Below are 21,686 nucleotides of genomic sequence, written 5' to 3' on the forward strand. Positions count from 1 at the left end.
TGCACACGTCTTTTTGGTAGAATGATTTATTTTTCTTTGGGTATGTATATACCCAGTAATGGGATTGCTGGGTCTAATGGCAGTTGTGTTTTACATTCTTTGAGAAATCTCCAAACTGCTTTCCACAGTGGCTGAACACCAACAGTGTATAAGCGTTTAATTTTCTCTGAAACCTCTCCAACATGTCATTTTTTTTTTTTTTTTAGTAATAGCCATTCTGACTGGTGTAAGATGATATTGTGATTTTGATTTGCATTTCTCTAATGATTAGTGGTGGTGATGTTGAGCATTTTTTTATGTATTTGTTGGCTGTATTTATGTCTTCTTTTGAGAAGTATCTGTTCATGTCCTTTGCTCATTTTTTAATGGGTTTATTTGTTTCTTGCTTGTTTAATTGTTTTTTAGATTCTGGATATTAGACCTTTGTCAGATACATAGTTAGTGAATATTTTCTCCTATTCTGTAGATCCGTTTACTGTGTTCTTTCTTTTGCTGTTCTTTTGGTACATATTAAATAATAAAAATGTAAAATAATGACTTATTTAATAGATTTTGAATGTTACAATAGATTTATATGATACATAATTTGAAAAGAATGTTTTACTTAGCTTTGAGAAATAGAAATACAACCTTTTTTTTTTTTTTTTTTTTTTTTTGGGGGGGACAGAGTCTCCCTCAGCTGCCCAGGCTGGAGTGTAGTGGTGCAATCTTGGCTCACTGCAATCTCCGCCTCCCAGGTTCAAGCGATTCTTCTGCTTCAGCCTCCCAAGTAGCTGGGATTACAGGCACCCACTGTCATGCCCGGCTAATTTTTGCATTTTTGTAGAGACGGGGCTTCACAGTGTTGGCCAGGCTGGTCTCAGCCTCCTGACCTCAGGTGATCCACCCGCCTCAGCCTCCCAAAGTGCTAGGATTACAGGCGTGAGGTACCACACCCAGCCTACACAACTATTTTTCTTAAATTGTGTAGATAATTGTGCCAGGTGCCGTGGCTCACCCCTATTTTCAGGTTGATCTCAGGTAACTGAAACAGCTGACAGTGAAATCGTGGATGTATTAGGTCATTCTTGCATTACAATAAAGAAATACCTGAGACTGAATATAAAGAAAAGAGGTTTAATTGGCTCATGGTTCTGTAGGCTGTGTAGGAAGCATGGCACCAGGTACCTGCTCAGCTTCTGATCATACCTCAGGAAGCTTACAATCACTGTGGAAGGCAAAGAGGGTACTGGCACATTACATGACAAAAGCCAGGAGCTAAAGAGAGAGTGGGGTGGGGGAGGTGCCACACACTTTTAAACAACCAGATCTTGTGAAAACTCACTATTGCAAGGACAGCTCCAAGGGGATGGTGTTAAGCCATTCACAAGAACTCCTCCATCCCCATGATCCAGCACCTCCCATCAGGCTCCACCTCCAATACTGGGGAGTTCCCCATGAGATTTGGGTGGGGACAAATATACAAACTCTATCAGTGGATAAAGGGGGGCTACTGTAAGAGTATCTTTTCTCTCAATACTAAATCTCAGTACCTGTGGGGCTTTATAAAATACATTTATTTTTCATAGAAAAATTTATGCTTTGCAGACTGTTTAAAATGAAAACCTACACTGAAAAGGTAACATTGATTGCCAAAAATAATTATTTTAATAACAAATTTTTATTGAGTTGTGTTCATAGAGCCTAGTCAGGTAGTCAGAGTAGTTACATAGTCAGATGAGTTTGCAGAGTACTGTAAAATGGTCCTTTTCTGGAGGAAACTCAAATACTTTTTGATAAAATTAGGGAATATAAGTATTTCCTATCTGGTAAGTCAGTGTTAAAGACTTTAGACAAATTTAATGGAACTTAATTGAGCAAAAGGCGATTCTGGAACCAAGGAGTTCCCAGAATCAGAACAGTTCAGAAGAGCTCCAGAGTACCACATTATCATATAACATTTATGGTCAGAAAAAGGAAAGTGACATACAGCAAAGGGAAATGAGATACAGTAACAGCTGGTTTGGTTATAGCTCAGCCTTTGCCATATCTGAACAGAGTTTGAACAGTTGGCCACCTATGATTTGGCTGAAACTTGGCTACTGTGATTGGCTGAGACTTAGCTACTTGTTACATGAGTAGGTTACAGTCTGCTTACACATCAAGTTACCTTTATAGTTCATTATGTAGGGAGAAACTTTGGGCCAACCTAAAATATGGATGGAGGCAGCCTTGAGCCAGACTTAATCCAGTTTGTCAGGATCATATATTTACTGAGTGCCAAATTGTGTTTTGTTACAGATGATTGCTGTAGAAGTTCAAGTGGGGAGAACTATAAGCTAAGATAATAAGAAAATTAGAAAAAGTAAAATCTGAGACATTCCTTGAAGATTTGTCAGGAGTTTTTGCTGGGTGCTCTGTAGTGAATATGTAATGTACTTTGCCAGCTTTTAATTGGCATTAGAGTTTTGTTTAGAGTGAGAGGTTTTAAAAAATATTTTCCATATATGTTATTGATTGCTTTTGGTTCAGTTCTGTTTTGCTACCTGGCATAATCAGAAAATAACTTAATTTGGGCTAGGCGCGATAGCTCGCGCCTGTAATCCTAGCACTTTGGGAGGCCAAGGCAGGCGAATCACCTGAGGTCAGGAGTTCGAGACCAGCCTGACCAATATGGTAAAACCCCGTCTCTGCTAAAAATACAAAATTATTTTAGGTTGCAGTGAGCTGAGATCACGCCATTGCACTCCAGCCTGGACAACAAGAGCGAAACTTAATTTAAAAAAAAAAAGAAAGAAAATAATTTGGGGTTTTTAGCAAGGAGACACACTTACTACTGTCTTTTCAATGGAAGAATAGCAGTACTTTATTGGAGAAGTCTTGTCTCTCTGTTCTTTAGTTCCAGTGTAGTTTTGGGAAGGGTGCAGTAGAATAACAAGATTGGGAGAAGGCAGACATTCACCTGACTGCCTTCTGTGAGTCATGCCTTATCATTGGTGGAATTGGTACATGTCATTTGGCACTTATATTTGGTGTTTTAAACTGGAGCACTATTATAGCTCATTTAATAGATCATCATAAATCAGTTTAGACTGCTATTGGATTGGAGCTTGTGTGTGTGGAGACAAGATAAGGAATTTGGTTTTTTTACGTATTTAGAATCCTTGGAACATCAGGTTTAAATATTTACCAGATTTTATTTTCAAATAATTCAAATTTATAGAAAGTTAAAATATAATACACATAAATCCTATCCCAACCCTTCGGCTGCCAACTGGACTAGTCCTGGTACTAGTCTGTGGCCTGTTAGAAACCTGGCTGCACAGCAGGAGGTGAGCGCATGGGAGCAGGCGTTACTGCTTGGGCTCTGCCTCCTGTCACATCAGCAACATTGGATTCTCATAGGAGTGCAAACCCTCTTGAGAACTTCGCATGTGAGGGATCTAAGTTACACACTCCTTTATCTAAGGCCTGATGATCTGAGGTGGAACAGTTTCATCCTGAAATCATCCCGCCTGCCTCCCGACCCATGGAAAAATTGTCTTCCATGGAACTAGTCCCCAGACCTCTTAGCAAGATTAACCCATTGTTAACATTTTGTGCTATTTATTTATTCATTCTCTGTCATATTTTTTTCTGAATCTTTTGAGATTAAGTTGCATACATTATGTTCCTTTGCCATGTAATACTTCAATGTATAGTTTCTAAGAACAAGGACATTCTCTTGTATAACTACATTACAGTTACTAAATTAAGGAAATACACAATTATCTTAATACACAGTCCCACATTCAGATTTTACTAGTTTTCCCAATAATGTTCTTTTTTTTTTTGGTGAGATGGGGTTTTGTTCTTGTTGTCTAGCCTGGTGCAATCTTGGGTCACTGCAACCTCTGCCTCCCAGGTTCGGGTGATTCTCTGGGCTTAGCCTCCTGAGCAGCTGGGATTACAAGACCAGCCACCATGCCCGGCTCATTTTTGTGTTTTTAGTAGAGATGGGGTTTTACCATGTTGGCGAGGCTGGTCTTGAACTCCTGACCTCAGGTGATCCACCCACCTTGGCCTCCCAAAGTGCTGGAATTACAGATGTGAGCCCAATAATGTTCTTTTAATAATTTTTTTATTTTCCTGTCCCAAATCCAAACCATAATCATGCATTGCATTTAGTTGCCACATCTCTTCATTCTTTTTTAATCAGGAATATTTCTTAAGGTTTTCTTTGTTTTTAGTGACATTGACATTTTTGAAGAGAGTGACAGACCATTTATTTGTAGAATCTCCCTCAATTCAAGCATATTGGATGTGTCCTCGGGATAAAATTTAGGATATGTAGTTTTGGCAGGAATATTACAACTGTCATGTGTTTTTCAGCGCATCACATTAGGAGGCACATGTCCACTTGTTCCCTAATCAGTGATACTTACTTAGATCTTTAGGTTAATGTGATACCTGCTAGGTTCCTCTACTTAAGTTCGTATTTTTCCTTCTGTAATCATAATTTGTGGGGAGATACTATTAGACTCAATATATACCAGTTCTCATCAAACGTTCATTCACAAAGAGCTTTAACATTCTTTGGTAACTTTGTCTGAATCAAGTTATTACTATGATGGTAATAATTCAGATATTTAATTGGGTTTAGATATTTAACCAGGTTTAGTTATTTAATTGCACCAGCTCAGTACTATAGTAGGAATTTCTTTGAGCTGTTGGATTCCTTAGCATTATAAAGTGCTTTGTGTTGAACAAGAATGTCTCCTGAGACTTTTATACACTATTTCAAGTTCTGTACTCTGTACTACATGAGATGAGCCTGCTTTTTTGTCTCTAACTGCCCTTCAAAATGTGTTCTTTTTTGTCTTTTCAGTAGGTTACTTGCTTCAATTTCATAGTCACTTCTTGTAAGAGATAGCTTTCCTGATTTTTTTTTTTTTTTTTTTTTAAGACGGAGCTCACTCTGTCGCCCAGATTAGAGAGCAGTGGCAGGATCTTGGCTCACTGCAACATCCGCCTCCCAGGTTCAAGCGATTCTCCTGCCTCTCAGCCTCCCGAGTAGTTGGGACTACAGGCATGTGCCACCATGCCCGGCTAATTTTCTGTATTTTTAGTAGAGACAGGGTTTCACTGTGTTAGCCAGGATGGTCTCAATCTCCTGACCTCGTGATCCACCCACCTCAGCCTCCCAGAGTGCTAGGATTACAGGCATGAGCCACCGTTCCTGGCCAGCCTTCCTGAATTTATAACCATCATGTTGGTTTTCTGATAACACTCATTCATCAATATCACACTTAATATGGGCCCTAGCTCTGCCACTTAACTAACTTTGTAATCTTGAACAAGTTCCCAGCATCTCCAAACCTGTTTTATTATCTGTAAAGAGTTGGTAATAGTAGCACCTGACTTTTAAGGATGGAATGAGGATTAAGTGTGCGTGTAAAACTCTCATTGATGTCTGTTACATCATAAACACCTATAAAATTGTTAATTATTATTATACAGAAAGCATGCTTCTGTTTTATAGCCCAAGATGGGTACAGTTTATGTTTTAGCAGTTGTATTGTACTGCAAACTCATTTAAGCCTGTGGTGAAATCAGAAAGTTTTAATCAGTTCTACTGAAGCAAAGTTGAACTCTTGGAGAAATATTTTAACTTGTAATGATAGAATACCTTTCATAAAACTCTTAGGAGATTTTGAAATATTTTAAAAATATTTACAGTATAAGTAAATTCTGCAGAAACAGTTGAGTTATTTTGAATAAACCCTAAAACATCAAGTCATTTTTTATAGCATAACAAATGTTAAATATCTCAGGATTAAATAGTTTTAAAATTAGTCTATGAAATTGGGAGTGTTTGGTTGCTCTTTCTCATGGTGTTTTTGAATTATGTGGCTAATATAAACAGTACAATGCTATGTTCATGAAATCTTTAAGTTTTTTCTAAAATTTATGATGGAAATTGAGACCAGTATACATATTAGGCCAGTGTTTGTATAGGGGAAAAGTAGTTATCTCAGTATTCTAGGACGTTTTAAATAAAGTGTACATATTTTGGCTGAAGTTTACTTATAGTTGTATTAAAAAGTGCAGGTGAATAGGAAATGCATTGAAACATCTAAACCTAAAGTCTATCTCAGTATTAGCATATAGCAGATACACGAATATCTGGTGCTATTATATTTTAAAGTTTATGTATAATAATAGTGTTAGTTTTTTTTTTTTTTTTTTGGAAATGGAGTCTTAATATGTTGCCTAGGCTGGAGTGCAGTGGCATGATCTCGGCTCATTGCAACCTCCACCTCCAGGTTCAAGCGATCCTCCTGCCTCAGTCCCCCTAGTAGCTGGGATTACAGGCGCACACCAGCATGCTTGGCTAATTTTTGTGTTTTTAGTAGGTTTCGCCATGTTGGCCAGGCTGGTCTCAAACTCCTGACCTCAGGTGATCTGCCCGCCTCGGCCTCCCAAAGTGCTGGAATTACAGGCGTGAGCCACTGTGCCCAGCTGGTGTTAGATTATTATCTTAAAATTAGATTGGATAAGGAAATGAGCAGTAAAACTCTGAAGAATAATATGTGTCTTTTTTTTTTTTTTTTTTTTTTGAGATGGAGTTTTGCTCTTGTTGCCCAGGATGGAGTGCAATGGCACAATCTTGGCTCACCGCAACCTCCGCCTTCCAGGTTCAAGCGATTCTTTTGCCACAGCCCCCCGAGTAGCTGGGATTAAAAGCATATACCACTATGCCCGGCTGATTTTGTATTTTTAGTAGAGATGGGGTTTCTCCGTGTTGGCCAGGCTGGCCTTGAACTCCCAACCTCAGGTGATCCGGCCGCCTCAGCCTTCCAAAGTGCTGGGATTACAGGAGTGAGCCACCACACCTGGCATGTGTCAGATTTTTAAATGGCACTTCATTTTTATCTAGGAATATAAATTTTAAAAAAAAATTGAATCTTTTGGCCCGGTGCGGTGGCTCATGCCTGTAATCCCAGCACTTTGGGAGGCTGAGGTAGGAGGATCACCTGAGATCAGGAGTTCGAGACCAGCCCTGCCAACGTAATGAAACCCTGTCTCTACTAAAAATACAAAAATTAGCCAGGCGTGGGGGTAGGTACTTATAGTGCCAGCTACTCCGGAGGCTGAGGCAGGAGAGTTGGTTGAACCCGGGAGGCAGAGGTTGCAGTGAACAGAGATCGCGCCATTGCACTCCAGCCTGGGCAACAAGAATGAAATTCTGTCTCAAAGAAAAAAAATTTAAATCTTTTAAATTAAAATCTTTATTTCTGTAGTGCAAATTGTCATTTGACTCCCTGCGTAGTACATATTTGCTAATGGGAAGGAGAAATAAATATTTTTTATCTTTTAATTGTAGTTAGTTCCTAATCTACAGACCTTCTGTATTTTTGGTATTTTGAAAGTTCAGTTTAGGAGGATAAATTTGTTTTTTAAATGTGAACGAGGTTTTATTTTCTAGGCAAGACTTCTAATACTTGATTTAACCTGTAGCAATAATGGTACTGTAGAAATTTGAATCTGTCAAGTATGTGCTATAAACCACAGAAAATATCAGTAACATGGCTCCTCCTGCTGTCCCAGTAGGACTAAGGATCTCATTCTCCCTAATCAGGTGGTATGACATGGTTATACTTGGGACTAAAGGCACTCCACCAACTCTGTAAAAGTGTTCTTTTAGTTGGTAGCTGATAAATAAATTGGCTAGACTTAAGGAAAACAGAAAAATACCTACTTTTGCTTACTTTGGATAAATTGATTGTATAAAGTAATCCTTACTCACCTAGTTTGTGGCCAGGTATAGAAAATCTATGGGTTAGCTATATGCATATTGTTACATGAGTGTCAAATACCAATTGGAATGTTTTTATTTTTCAGTTTTTCTTTAACAACCCTTATTTACCTAGCTATAATAGTGAAAGCACTCCTTAAAATTTTAGTTGATTAAAATGTGCATAAATTTTATATGTCTCAACTCTGTTTCATGTTAAATGTGTTACAGGAATGAATCTGAAGTCTGCTGCAGTAAAACACTGAAGGCTTTAAAATGTTTTCTTGCATAAAACTCAAAACTTTTAAGTAGCTGCTTATGAGGATAGGGAAGGCAGAAAGCTAATGTCTGTCTCAAGATACAGGACAGCTGTTTGCTCATCAACCTCAACTGTGTGAGTAGAGACTTAAGCCTGTAACCCTATGTAATTGGACATAGTAACTTAACTTTTTTTTTTAAATTTAAAATGCTTGAAGATACACTAAGTCATCATGATGAGATATTTTTAGGGTGTATTTTTTTCTGGTGGGTAGGATACTGAGGGTGGAGTGGGTGGTAGATTTTCATTAATATATTTTGTGTAATAACATTTATAACTAATGTTATTAGTGGTCACTTGTCTTTTTTCAGAATTATTCTAAGCATTGGAATCTGCATTACTAATTTTGTTATTGTGAAGCAAATGATTGTAATTCTTTAGATTGCTGTGTGTTTTGCAGTTGATTTCAGCCATTTAAAGTTAATATTTTGACCAGACAAGCCTAAAAAAAAATTACTTGGGATTATGGTGTTTGATATTAATATAGAAAATTGCCTTGGGAAATAAATTATAATTTTAAAAGTTAATATTTTTAAAAATAGCTTTATTTAATCAAAGCGTATATCAAAACACAAGCACCCTTGTTCCCTAAATGCAATTGAAAGTTTTTAAAATTTGCCAATTTTATTTGTTAAAGTACTTTGACTAACTGAAAACTCTGTCGAAGAAAAAAATTCTCCTTTTAGTTATCATCTTAAGAATCCATGGCAGGGTGGTGCTTGTTTTTTTTCTACCCTCCTCCCCTCACTTTTTCTTTATGGATTTAGGAGTGAGATTCTTAATTGGATGTTTTTTCTCTCTCTTTAGAAGAATGCATTGTTTGTACAGATGGAGTGATTAAATTATAGAGCATTGTATTGAGCAAAATGATGAGCATGTAGACGGAGACTTATAAAATCTTGTTAACTGTTCACTGAGGCATGGAGTAGAGGGAATGTTACATAGTGTAGTTGCACTAAAATGAAATTACTTTCTGTTTCATAACACAAATGTGTTGACTGAAGGAAAATAAAAATGGAATCAGTGAATGAGAAAACATTTAGAAGACATGTAAAGAATACACATTGAATATGGATTTTTTTTTTTTTTTTTGAGATGGAGTCTCACTCTGTCACCTAGGCTGGAGTGCAGTGGCACAATTTCGGCTCACTGCAACCTTCGCCTCCCAGGTTCAAGTAATTCTCCTATTTCAGCCTTCCGAGTAGCTGGGACTACTGGCATGTACCATCAAGCCTGGCTTATTTTTGTATTTTTAGTAGACGGCGGGATTTCACCATGTTGGCCAGGCTGGTCTCAAACTCCTGACCTCAAATGATCCACCTGGCTTGGCCTCCCGCCTCCCAAAACGCTGGGATTACAGGTATGAGCCACCATGCCTGGCCAAATATGGATATTCTTAATGAAAGTAGTCAAAGGATACGTGGCAGAAATGGAGAGATACGTGTTGCCGCATTCAAAACTAGTGAAAAACCCAAAGGTTTCACTTTGCCCATTATTTTCTTTTCTATATTGGTCAATAGATACGTAGCACTGTGTGTATCTACAGAGGTTATCTAGTTCCTAATCTTTTAATAGTTCTAGAGAAGAAATATTTATAATCTTGTTTAATGATGACAAGCCTCACTTTAGTGCAGTGGGTCTGTAATACGAAATTTAACTCTTAATTTACAGCCATTTGGCATTTCCCTTGTAAAGCAAAGTTTTAGTTTGGTGCTGCTATTTTGTGTACAGTACTTCAGCACCCTTCCCTCCTCTTTTTTAATTAGTATCAAAAGTAAAGAAAATTCAAGGTGAGAGAAGCCTTCGGAACATACTAATGAAACTTTGATTTTTAAAATGAGATTAGGCAGAAAGAATACGTAATAGGAAAGAGAGTTGCTTTTATTACTATAGAGGGTTTGCGGGAAATTGTATGATAGTAAATTGGTCCCAAATTTCTTTTTATCTCTCTGAGATGATTCTCTGTGTTCTGTTCTATATTACTCTTCTCTCAAGGGGGTAAAGTGCTTCAGAAGCTAATTAACTTTACTCAGATAGAATGTACATGTAGGAATATGTGAACACCATATATCAAACTCTTCTACTTTTTTCCCTCTGCCTTGCTCTACCCTTTACCTTACCACAGTAGTACAGGCTTCTCATTGATCCTGTACCCTATTCTGTCATTTAGTTTTGCTTAGATTTGTAAATGTATTTGAGCTTCTTTTATGGTTGTATAATGCAGTATGATTAAAATGAAGTTCCTGGGCCATGTAAGGCCATGCAACATGGTTATGTACACAGGCTATAGAGTCTGGCTCCCTGAGTTCAGATCCTACCTGTCCCTCCTAACATCTCTGTGATACCGAGCAAATTACTTAAACCTTCCTGGGCCTCAGTTGTGTATTCTGTAAAATAGATACAGTAATAATTTGCTACCTGATGGGATGTTGTGAGGTTGAGTGAATCATCAGTGCTTGCAAATTTTATTATCATTACTAAACCCATTTACTCTTTGAGAGGAGGAGGAGGAATACTAGGTAACATATTATAAATGCTCGAAGTAGCAGATTTTAAGGCTTTAGGATTAAGAATTTGAACATCACAAAGTAGGGTATTTTCAAATAAGGTATCATGAGTAACATCTCCAGAACAGTAGAATAGAAACCTTTACTCCTGGCTGGGTCACACCTGTAATTCCAGCACTTTGGGAGGCTGAGGTGGGCAGATCATGAGGTCAGTTGTTCAAGACCAGTTTGGCCAACATGGTGGAACCCCATCTCCACTAAAGATACAAAAAATTAGCTGGGCATGGTGATGCATGCCTGTAATCCCAGCTGCTGGGAAGCTGAGGCAGGAGAATCGCTTGAACTCAGGAGGTGGAGGTTGCAGTGAGCTGAGATCATGCCATTGCACTCCAGGCTGGGCAATGGGGTGAGACTCCATCCCAAAAAAAAAAAATCTTTACTCCCCTGCCTTCCTGTTCTCAGTCTGCTATATGCGTTAGCCTTATTTCACATTCTCAGTAGCCACATGTGGCTGATAGCTGCTAGATTGGACAACACTGTTCTAGATAGTTGGTTTTACTAGGTAGTGTATTTGCATTAAACATGACATTTATTGATGACACAATTCTGTTTGTCTGGAACATGAAAGATTGGCTCTTGTATCAGATATAACTCCACAAAAAAAGAGAAGAGGAAGCAAAAAACATTTCTTCAAGAATCTTGGTGAAGATTAGGTATATTTTCTCTGGGTTTTATGTAAAGTGATTTTTAAACAATTTATAAAATTCATTATAGGGTAGTTATTTTTATTTTTTATTTTTATTTTTGAGATGAAGTTTCACTCTTGTTGCTGAGGCTGAAGTGCAGTGGCATGATTCTCCTGCCTCAGCCTCCCAAATAGCTGGGATTACAGGCGTGCACCACCATGCCCAACTAATTTGGTATTTTTAGTAGAGATAGGGTTTTACCATGTTGGTCAGGTTGGCCTTGAACTCCCGATCTCGGGTGATCCACCTATCTTGGCCTGCCAAAGTGCTGGGATTAAAAGTGTGAGCCCCCCTGCCCAACCTGGTAGTTATTTTTAAATAAAGGTATTGACAGGTGAGTCAAGCAGTGTTGCAAACATTGAAGTCTGTCAGTGACTACTTCTCGGATTAAAGTGAGCCATCTGTTTATATGTGATATGGAAATGAAAACTAGTTTTTACATTTAGATGCTTGCAGAGTTTTTTCTAATGTAGAAGCACCTTTGAAGACTGGCAATGTTATGGGTGGTAGATTAATTTAGTCTTTCAGGAAGGACTAGGTTTCAGTCAGTGGTTTTATTGTGGGAGAAATTGATCTGTTTGAGATGATTCCACTAAAGGTTAAGTCTAGATTTCAGCACTGATAATCATTTTTACTTTGTGCTTAGAAATAGTGTAGGTGTTAGGGGAGATACCAAAGGATAGGAACAAAGTATTAATGTTGTGTTCTAAAAGAAATCACTGTTCACTGGATTCTAATCAGGGACCAGAACATATGGAAACAGAAATGCATTTTAACTAAAGAAAGAAAAAAGGATTATTTTAAAAATCATTGGAAAATCATATGGAATTGAATTGCAAGTATGTAGCCTTGGTACTTTTTATGTGTGTGCTATTCTGTCTCTTCCCCACCCCAACCCATGACTTTAGATAGGTTCATTGGGTCAGTATTCATCCAGGTCTAATTAGCTTGTCTGGAGGGTTTATCCATGGTACTAAAAGGGCAGCAAGAGCTGAGTTACAGTATACAGATTGTCTTAGAAGGGAATGTTAGCAGGGAGGCAGTGAATGGCATGTGTGACTTCAATTTCTTTAACTAATTAGAAAGGAGCATGTGTGATAACGTTACCTCCCTCATACAGATTTGGTGAGAACTAAGTCAGATAATCTGTATAAAGTGCGTGGTTCAGGGCCTAGTACATAATAATGAGTTGACGTTTTCACTGAGTGCTTACTCTAATACATACCTAATTATATAGTTTTTCCAACCTGATTTTTTTAATTTAGGGAAAAAATCTGGAGAACTTAGTTGGATAAATTGGTACTTGGGGATATTCACTCAGAACATCTCAATTCAGAGTGTGGTAATTGTGTAACTGAATTTTAACTCTCATAACTAGCGGCCTAGCTATGCTCTAAAGTGTTCACGATACAGTCTATCAGCCCTACCTTAGATTGACTTACTGTTGAACATTGCTGAATTTGCTCTTAATCAAGAACCTAGAATAGAGTGTCTGGATTTTTTTAGCCATTTGAACCCCTTTATTTAATTGAAATCTTTTACAGAAACCAGATATGTAAAAATACCAAAAACAAACTATTCTATTTGAAGCAGAGATTTGTAACCCATTCTGCTTTCTCCCTACGCTTTTATTCTGCCTCAGCAACCCTTGAAAAATCAAAAGCACACTAAGAGGAATAAATTTTATAAAGGATTGCCTAGATGATAAGCCTGAATGATAAGTTCATCATTATTAGTATTTTTTTTTAAGAGATAGAGTCTTGCTCTGACACTTAATACAGGGTTGCAGTGGTGCGATCTCAGCTCACTGCAGTCTCAATTTCTTTTTTTTTTTTTTTGAAGTCTCAATTTCTTAAGCTCAAGCGATACTCCCACCTTAGCCTCCTGAGTAGCTCGGACCACAGGTGTGCACCACCACACCCAGACAATTTTTTAATTTTTTGTAGAGATGAGGAGCTCACTATGTTGCCCAGGCTGGTCTTGAACTCCGCACCTCAAGCAGTCCTCTTGCCTTGTCCTCCCAGAATATTGGGATTACACATGTGAGCCACTGCCCCTGGCCAGATTTTATTTTTATCTTTGGCTCCATGAAGACTGGCTATTAACTGAAGTTGGCCATGAGACTACTGATTTATATTAGAACTAAAACCCAGAAACTTATATTTTACTTTACAGTTACTATCGCCCATGTCATGTTGTGTTTTACTTGTAAATAAACTATAGATGAAATGTTCTTATATTATCTGGGGCAAGATTTCATTGTACTTTTCTGGAGTCATTGATTTTGTTTTTCCTAAGTAGTCATATTCTTTGCATTAGTTACCTGAAAGAATAGTCAAATGAATGGCTTCTAATTAGCAAATAGGCCCTTATGGACATACATTTTATTTATTGACAGTATTTCTAACTTTTTTTTAAACCATTTTTCCTTGGATTGACTATTTTTGCTTGCTTTTAATATTATCATACAGCATGCATTTAAAAAACATCTTGAATTCTTTTCAGATCAATTTAAAGTATATAAAAAACTATAGTGTTTCATGAACAGCACTTGTGAAGCTTCCCTTTTCATTCTGAGGTGATAGGATTCCCTGTTGCCCAAGAGTTTAAGTTCAGACTCCTTAGCATGGATACACAGCTTTTGTGATGTGGCCTTATTCTGTGTCTAAGATCATTTCCCACTGTCCTATATTCTAGGCACACAGAAGTCTCCCGTGCTAGACCACATACTTGCTTTTATCCCTGCTTTAGAATTATAAATACCGAGCATAAGCCCATGGTAAATTTCTGTTGCCAATTATCCAGAATAATTGATATATCATTTTACAAACTTTTGAGAGGAGGATATTAGAAACTATTCCAGCACACTTTTAATAAAAAAGCAATGTCATCTCAGGTGGAAGTGAGGCCTACTCACAGATCTCCTAACAGATGATTACTGTCTCTGTGGCAAGGAGGACTTTTGTGAACCTGCCCTTTGTGAGCTGTGGGTAAATAAGGAGTCTTGGATTTATGACTGCAGCTACTATTAAATACCTGACAGTTTGCAGCTTTCTCTCTCATGATGAACTGTAGATATGTGACTTAAATAAGCTACCCAATTCTGAACTGAGCTTTATATTGCAACTTATGGGTTAAAAGAATATTTTCACAAGCACTGTCCCATTTGACCCCTCAAAATCCTATGAGTTAGAAAGGACAGGCATCATAATACCTATCTTAGATGAAGTACTTTAGGGCCAACCATTTATCTAAGTAGGAAGTGGCAGAATCACAACCACCTTGAAGATGAGTTAGTTCTTTTTTCTTTTTACTACACGTCTATTTGTCCTGTTATAGCTGTTGTTTTGCAGTGATTTATAGTCATACTTCCATTCATGATGCATTTCTTAGTCATCTCCACAAGGTGTGTTACAAGGGAAAGAAAATCATTTTCTGAAATACCTCGCAATCATTTCTGGCATCCATTTTGGTATACTCTATGAAGTGAGAGTGGTATATTCTAAAACTTCGTGCTTTTGGTGCTTCTTAGCATTTTGTGGTTTCGTGGCTAATGAAGTTGTAATTTTGAAGTTAGATGTGATGTTTGTGCAGATACATGAAAATCAGACGTTAATATTTCTGTTCATATACCTACATTGATCCTTGAGAGCAGAACTGTGTGTCCTAAATGTCTTTTATAGTACTTAATAGTTAGTGGAGTGATAGTATGACCAGTAAATTTATCAATATATACTTGAACAAAGAGCCATGACTTAAGAAAGTAAAACTGACTTACAGTCACAGAATTTTGCTATGTCTTTCCTGATAATATTTCTAACCAAAATAGTTGTGAAATGATTTATTCTTCCAGCATGTATTTGAGTACCTCCTATGTGCCTGGTATTAATCTAGAGCAGGAATTGGCCAACTATGGCCCACTCACCAAATCCTTTCCAGTCACCCCTTATTATAAATAAAAGTTTTATTGAAACACAGCCATGCCTCTTTGTTTACTTTTTTACTATTAAGGCGGAATTGAGTAGTTGTGACAGACTGTATGGCCCACAAAGCCTAAAATATTTACTATCTGGTACTCTAGAGAAAAAATTTGCCAGTCCTAATCTAGAGTGCTGGGAATATAACTCTGAAAAAACTAAATCATTTTTCTGTGTGTTAAATGTGTTTTTTTGCTCTCATGTCATAGGCTCTTTGTTCTTAGAAACTTTACTATTTGCTTGTTATTCACATTTTAATTCATATTGAAGGACAATGTTGATTATTAATAGTAACTGTCAGTTGTTTTCCTCCGAATTTGTGTTATCTTTTTCCTCAGTAGCCCTTTTTCCTGAAATGGGAGACTGATTAAGAGCTATGTGCCCAAAATCTCTGCAATAAGATTTAATAAAAATAATTCGTTTTATTTTCTCTTTTTGGAGTCTTGCTCTGTCACCCAGGCTGGAGTACAGTGGTGTGATCTTGGCTCACTGCAACCTCCACCTCCTGGGTTCAAGCACTTCTCCTGCCTCAGCCTCCTGAGTAGCTGAGATTACAGGCATGTGCCACCACGCCTGGCTAATTTTTGTATTTTTGGTAGAGACAGGGTTTCACCATGTTGACTAGGCTGGTCTCAAACTCCTGACCTCAATCTGCCTGCCTCGGCCTCCCAAAGTGCTGGGATTACAGGCATGAGCCACGGCGCCCACGGGCGTCTTTGTTTAGTGCACAAATTATAGTCATAGGAAGCAGACCTTGCTGACAGACCTAGATCTCGTCTTAAATAGCAAAATTCAATTTCTTTAAAAGGAGCCTTTCTAAAGTTTTTTGCCTTGTGATAAAGCCTTGGCTACTAGTGGTGGTGTGCAGGTAAGGTGGCAGGGCAGCTTCATTGAACATTCAATCAATATTGAATGCCGACCATTCACCAAGCATTAGTCAAAGCATCAGTCAGCAAAATCGACAAAATCCCTGCCATTACAGAGGTAACATTTTAGCAAAGGGAAGACACAAAATAAAATTAAGATTAGGATAAGGACATTGAGGAAAAATAAAACTGGAATTGATGCTGGGGACAATTTTAAATAAGGTGGCAAGGGAAAAAGGTAACATCTGAGCAGAGACCTGAAGGAGGTGAAGAACCTAGTTATAAGGATTTCTGGAAAGTAGAAGGAATAGCAAGTACAAAGACCTCAGACAGGAAAATACCTCTCATACCTGGCAGTGTGTATGGTAGGAAGAGGAGTAAAAGAGAGGATGTCATATAATGGGGGACCAGATCATGAAGAGCCTTTAAGTCGTGGTAAATAATTTGGCTTCTAATGCTTTTTAAGTTGGGAAGCCACTGGAGGATTTTGGGTAAGCAAGCATTGTGATTGGTTTAGATTTTAACAGGATCACTGGCTGCTATGTTGAAAATGAACTATACGGGGGCAAGAAGCAGGGAGGCATATGTACTAGAAACTGTTATCAATTGCTGCATATGAAATTAACCCAAAATTCATTGGCGTAAACAACAAGTATTTATTATCTCATGCAGTTTCTGTTGGGAATATAGAAGTGCCTCAGCTGTATGGTTTTGGCTCAGGGTGTTTCACAAGGTTGCAGTTCACATGTCAGCCAACGCTGCAGTCATCCAACGACTTGATCAGGGCTAGAGAAGATCAGCTTCCTGTTTCACTCATATAGCTGTTGGCCAGAGACCTCAGCTACTCATCACATGAGCCTTTCTTTATGACATTGCTGTCAGCTTCTCCAGAGTGAGTTACCAAGAGAGAAAGCAAAGCAGGAAAAACCGTGTCTCTTATCACCTAGACTTGGAAGGCATGCTATTACTTCCATGGTATTTTGTTGATCTCCCAGACCAACAGTGATACAGTGTGGGAAGGAACTGCATGAGGCCTGACTACTCGGAAGCTCAGGGAATTGGGGCAGGCCACCTTGGAGGCTGGCAACAAACAGAAAATGAGATTTAAAAATAAGACACACCATATATAGTAGATTTTTAAACAAATACCTAGGAATATCTAAAAGATATGCAAGATCTCGTCACAGAACACTATAAAACGTTATTACGAACCTAAAGGAGAACTAAATAAACTGAGAGATATCAAGTAGTATTGGCACGTTTGTAGATTCAACACAATTCCAATCAAAATCCCCTCCTCTCCCCTCCCGTCGGCCTCCCAAAGTGCTGGGATTACAGGGATGAGCGACGGTGCAGGACCAGGAGTACTGTATTTTCAGTCTGAGGTTAGTGGAGTCACAGGTGGTCACCTAAGGTGGGAATGCCAGTAAGTTTTTTAGAATTTATCTTCAGATGCAAACAATACAGTGGCCTCTTGGTGAGGTTTATCATTCCAGTATAAATTTATAGCAATACAGGATAAGTATATAGTAATACATTATATTGCTATAAGGAAATTTTTCTCATGAGTGTCTTATAAAGTTTTCTTATAAGTGGGAAGGGCTCATCTTACCACTCTGTGCTATGGTACTAGTTCAGAGTTCAATGTGCATTCTTATTTAACTAGATGTGTATTTTTTTCTTCTCTTGAAATTAATAGTGAAGATCCCAAATTGAAAAGGCCAAAAAGATTGCTTATAAGATCAGTCAGGTAGCTAAAATTGAAGGTGGTCTTGAATTGGAGAGTGCAGGCTCTGCCTAATAGGGCCTTAGCTGATGAGTTTTAATTTTGGGAACGTGAGTCCAGTATTGTCAGATCTTCCTATTTTTCACAGAAGAAATCTGGAAAAAAACTGCTATACAGGCTAGGTGTGTTGACACACCTGTAATCCCAGCACTTTGGGAGGCTGAGGCAGGTGGATCACCTGAGGTCAGGGGTTCGAGACCACCCTGGCCAACTTGGTGAAACCCTATCTCTCCTAAAAATATAAAACTTAGCTGGGCATGGTGGCGCATGCCTGTATTCCCAGCTACATGGGAGGCTGAGGCAGGAGAATCACTTGAACCTGGGAGGCAGAAATTGCAGTGAGCCGAGATTATGCACTTCATCCTAGGCAACAAGAACGAAACTCTGTCTCAAAAAAAACAAAACCAAAACAAAAAACTGCTATGCAGAGAAACTACAAAGCACAGTCTGTACAGTAGTCCAAAATCTCTATACGTTTATCAGAGTGAATAGCATTCATCCCAAGTGTTTTGTATCAGGTTATACCTTCTGATCTGTTGGCTTTACGATCATTCCTGGATTTTTTTTTCCGAGACAGAGTCTCACCCTGTCACCCAGGCTGGAGTATAGTGATGCGATCTCAGCTCACTGCAACCTCTGCCTCTAGGGTTCAAGCAATTTCCCTGCCTCAGTCTCCCAAGTAGCTGGGATTACAGACATGTGCCACCACGCCCGGCTAATTTTTGTATTTTTAGTAGAGTTGGGGTTCCACCATGTTGGTCAGGCTGGTCTCGAACTCTGGACCTCGTGATCTGCCCACCTTGGCCCTCCAAAGCGCTGGGATTACAGGCATGAGCCACTGTGCCCTGCCGGATTTTCTTTCTTTCTGTTGTTTTTTTTTTTCAGACGGAATCTTGCTCTGTTGTCAGGCTGGAGTGCAGTGGTGCGATCTCGGCTCACTGCAACCTCCGCCTCCTGAATAGTTGGGACTGCAGGCACATGCCACCATGCCTGGCTATTTTTTTTCTTTTTTGAGATAGAATCTTGCTCTGTTGCCAGGCTGGAGTGCGGTGGCACGATCTCAGCTCACTGCAACTTCCACCTCCCGGGTTCAAGTGATTCTCCTGCCTCAGCCTCTGCAGTAGCTGGGATTACAGGTGCACGCCACCACGCCTTTAACTTTTGTATTTTTAGTAGCGATGGGGTTTCACCATGTTGGGCAGAATACTCTCTTATCTCTTGACCTCATGATCCGCCCACCTCGGCCTCCCAAAGTGCTGGGATTATAGGCGTGAGCCACCGCGCCTGGCCAGATTTTTGTATATTTTTAGTAGAGACGGGATTTCACCATGTTGGCCAGGATGGCCTGGATCTCTTGACCTCGTGATCTGCCTGCCTTAGCCTCCCAAAGTGCTGGGATTACAGACATGAGCCATGGTGCCCGGGGATGAATTTTTTTTTTATCATCGATGCAAAAAGTTTCCTGCTGCCCCTTATCATCCCTCATGTCTGTTTATTACCCATATAATAGTTGGAGATACAAAGACTCAGAACTCTTGGAATTACTGCATGCAGCCGGGAAACACTAATCTCAGGCACCTATGCCAAGTTAGGTAATTCCTCTTTTGATCAGTTAATAAAAAAAATTATAGTGTACCATAAATCCTATTTTGCTGTCTTCTGGGATCCATTTGATACAATTGCAAAGAGAATTCACCTATTCTTAGTTTTTAGTTTTCCAGTGATTAAAAATAGGCAGAGTGGCAGGAGCTTATCTTACCACTTTGTGTTGCTCTACTAGTTGAAAGTTTAATGTGCATTCTTATTTAACTAGACATGTTATGTGTATTTTTTTCTTCTCTTGAAATTGTTAGTGAAGATCCCAAATTGAAAAGGCCAATTTCAATTTATCTTACAAGATTGCTTATAAGATCAGTCAGATAACTAAAATTGAAGGTGGTCTTGAGTGGGGAGTACACGCTCTGCCTAATAGGGCCCTAGGTTTTAATTTGGGGAACATGAGTCCAGTATTGCAGGAGCTTCCTATTTTCAACAGAAGAAATCTGGAATTATGTGATACTCCCCAAGTTTTGAATGCTGACAAGTAATTTTTTAAAAAGTAATAGTTACTGGCCAATCAGATATAGCTATGGGTCAGATTTAACTCAAGTTTGCTAGTTCACAATTTCTGGACAAATTCTTCATTATAAATTATATTTACTCCGTATTTCTTTTGAAAGGAGGGAGAAAAAAATGAAATGAAAAAAGTATACATTTTATAACTGCCTTAGGCTATTGGTCATTCTTGCTGAATAACTATTTCATTATATAAATTATGAATATTGCACTATGTCCTCTTGAAACCAGGGAAATTTAGTAACATGTCCAAGCTTTTACAGGTAATGAAATGGCAAAGCTGGGATTCCAGCTGCTGCCGAAGTGACTCCAAGCCCATTCTGTTTTCATACACCATACTTTCTAGGGAAATTAGGCTGCTTGGGTTAAATTATGTAGAGCATGAATGCTAGGTTGAGTACTCCTTTCTGGGACAATTATTACACAAAACAGAAGTAATTGATGAGAACTGGGAGTTTTAGGAGAATTTTAATAAATGGATTAGGAGGAGGGGTAGTAAACTGTTAAAAATAACCCAGGTATGAAGCAGCGAGAACCACATTTGGGTTGGAAAATAAAAGAGCATGAGACATTTCAAAATAAAAATTATTGGAACACGGCGACTTACCTTTAGGGAAGGAAGCACAGGAAACTAGGTTTAATTGACATGTATGTGCTGTTATAATTGAGTTTATGTTGCATTCATTACTATTCTTTTGTCAGAATTTTAGTAATTGGTCATGAATTTTCTTTACAGTCTTAAAGCATTTAATCTTGAATTTTTTATCCTGCTAAGAACTTCTTAGGTAAAAAGATGTAAAGGAAACATTTTTTCAAGAGCATGGTTATAGCTAATTAAAAGCTGCATAATATGTTAAGATTGAATAAATGAATGGAATATATACTTAAAGGGAAGTAGTAAGAATTAATGAATGCTCAGAAAATTAAAGGTTTTCAGGGATATGGTAGACTTTGATAGTTCTCGCTCTCTCTTTTTTTTTTTTTTTTTTTTGATAAATCAAAAGACACTGACTTAGCAGCTTACCAGATAGGGGAACTTGGGCCAGTTACTAAGTCTTTTTGAGTATCTTTTTTTTTTTTTTTAAATAGGGATATCAATAGCACCAATATCATAGGATTCTTTAGAGAATTAAATGAAATGTAAATAATAAAAACAGTTCCTGGCATATAGTAAACTCTCAATAACTGTTAAGTATTGTCTGGGATGTTAGAGGGAATAATAGGTTGGGGATTTGACTATGAATGTCATGAAGTCATATTTTATGAATTCTCTCCAACTCATAGACTTTTATTTATTATACCATGCTAATCATTTTAAAAATATCTGATAGATATTTACCAGAAAATTAAATAAAAATTTATTATACCATGCTAATCATTTTTACAATCTCTGTCTCTTTGGATTTGTGGTTTTATAATTCCACAATGCAGCAGTTAAGGAATTGTTCTGCCCTCTCTCCTCTTATCCCTTTTCCTCCCTGATCATTTGAATGCCAGACTGATTGCCCCAAAAAAGTATAGTAGCAAATGGAGGGAGGCAGGACTTCCAGTTTCTTTGTAGCTACCCCATTTATGCCATTATACATTCAGATGAACTAACCCTTTTATGGTTTT

General features: G+C 38.2%; 1 protein-coding gene across 8 annotated transcripts in view; it reads left to right on the forward strand.

Annotated features, from left to right (window-relative positions):
• ZFAND6 (zinc finger AN1-type containing 6) overlaps positions 1–21,686 on the forward strand; it is a 60,023-nt gene that overhangs the window by 19,320 nt on the left and 19,017 nt on the right. For 4 of the 8 annotated variants that reach the window (XM_012466927.2, XM_012466923.3, XM_012466922.3 and 1 more), the window contains exon 2: positions 7,988–8,150. The exons of the other annotated variants lie outside the window; for them this stretch is intronic. The gene's annotated coding sequence lies outside the window, so the exon portion shown is untranslated. The remainder of the gene's footprint in view (positions 1–7,987; positions 8,151–21,686) is intronic. 8 annotated transcript variants of the gene reach the window in all.

The sequence above is a fragment of the Aotus nancymaae genome, unplaced genomic scaffold, assembly GCF_030222135.1.
Source record: "Aotus nancymaae isolate 86718 unplaced genomic scaffold, 86718_ANA_hifiasm-v0.15.2.pri h1tg000064l_0, whole genome shotgun sequence".
Taxonomy (NCBI): Eukaryota; Metazoa; Chordata; class Mammalia; order Primates; family Aotidae; genus Aotus; species Aotus nancymaae.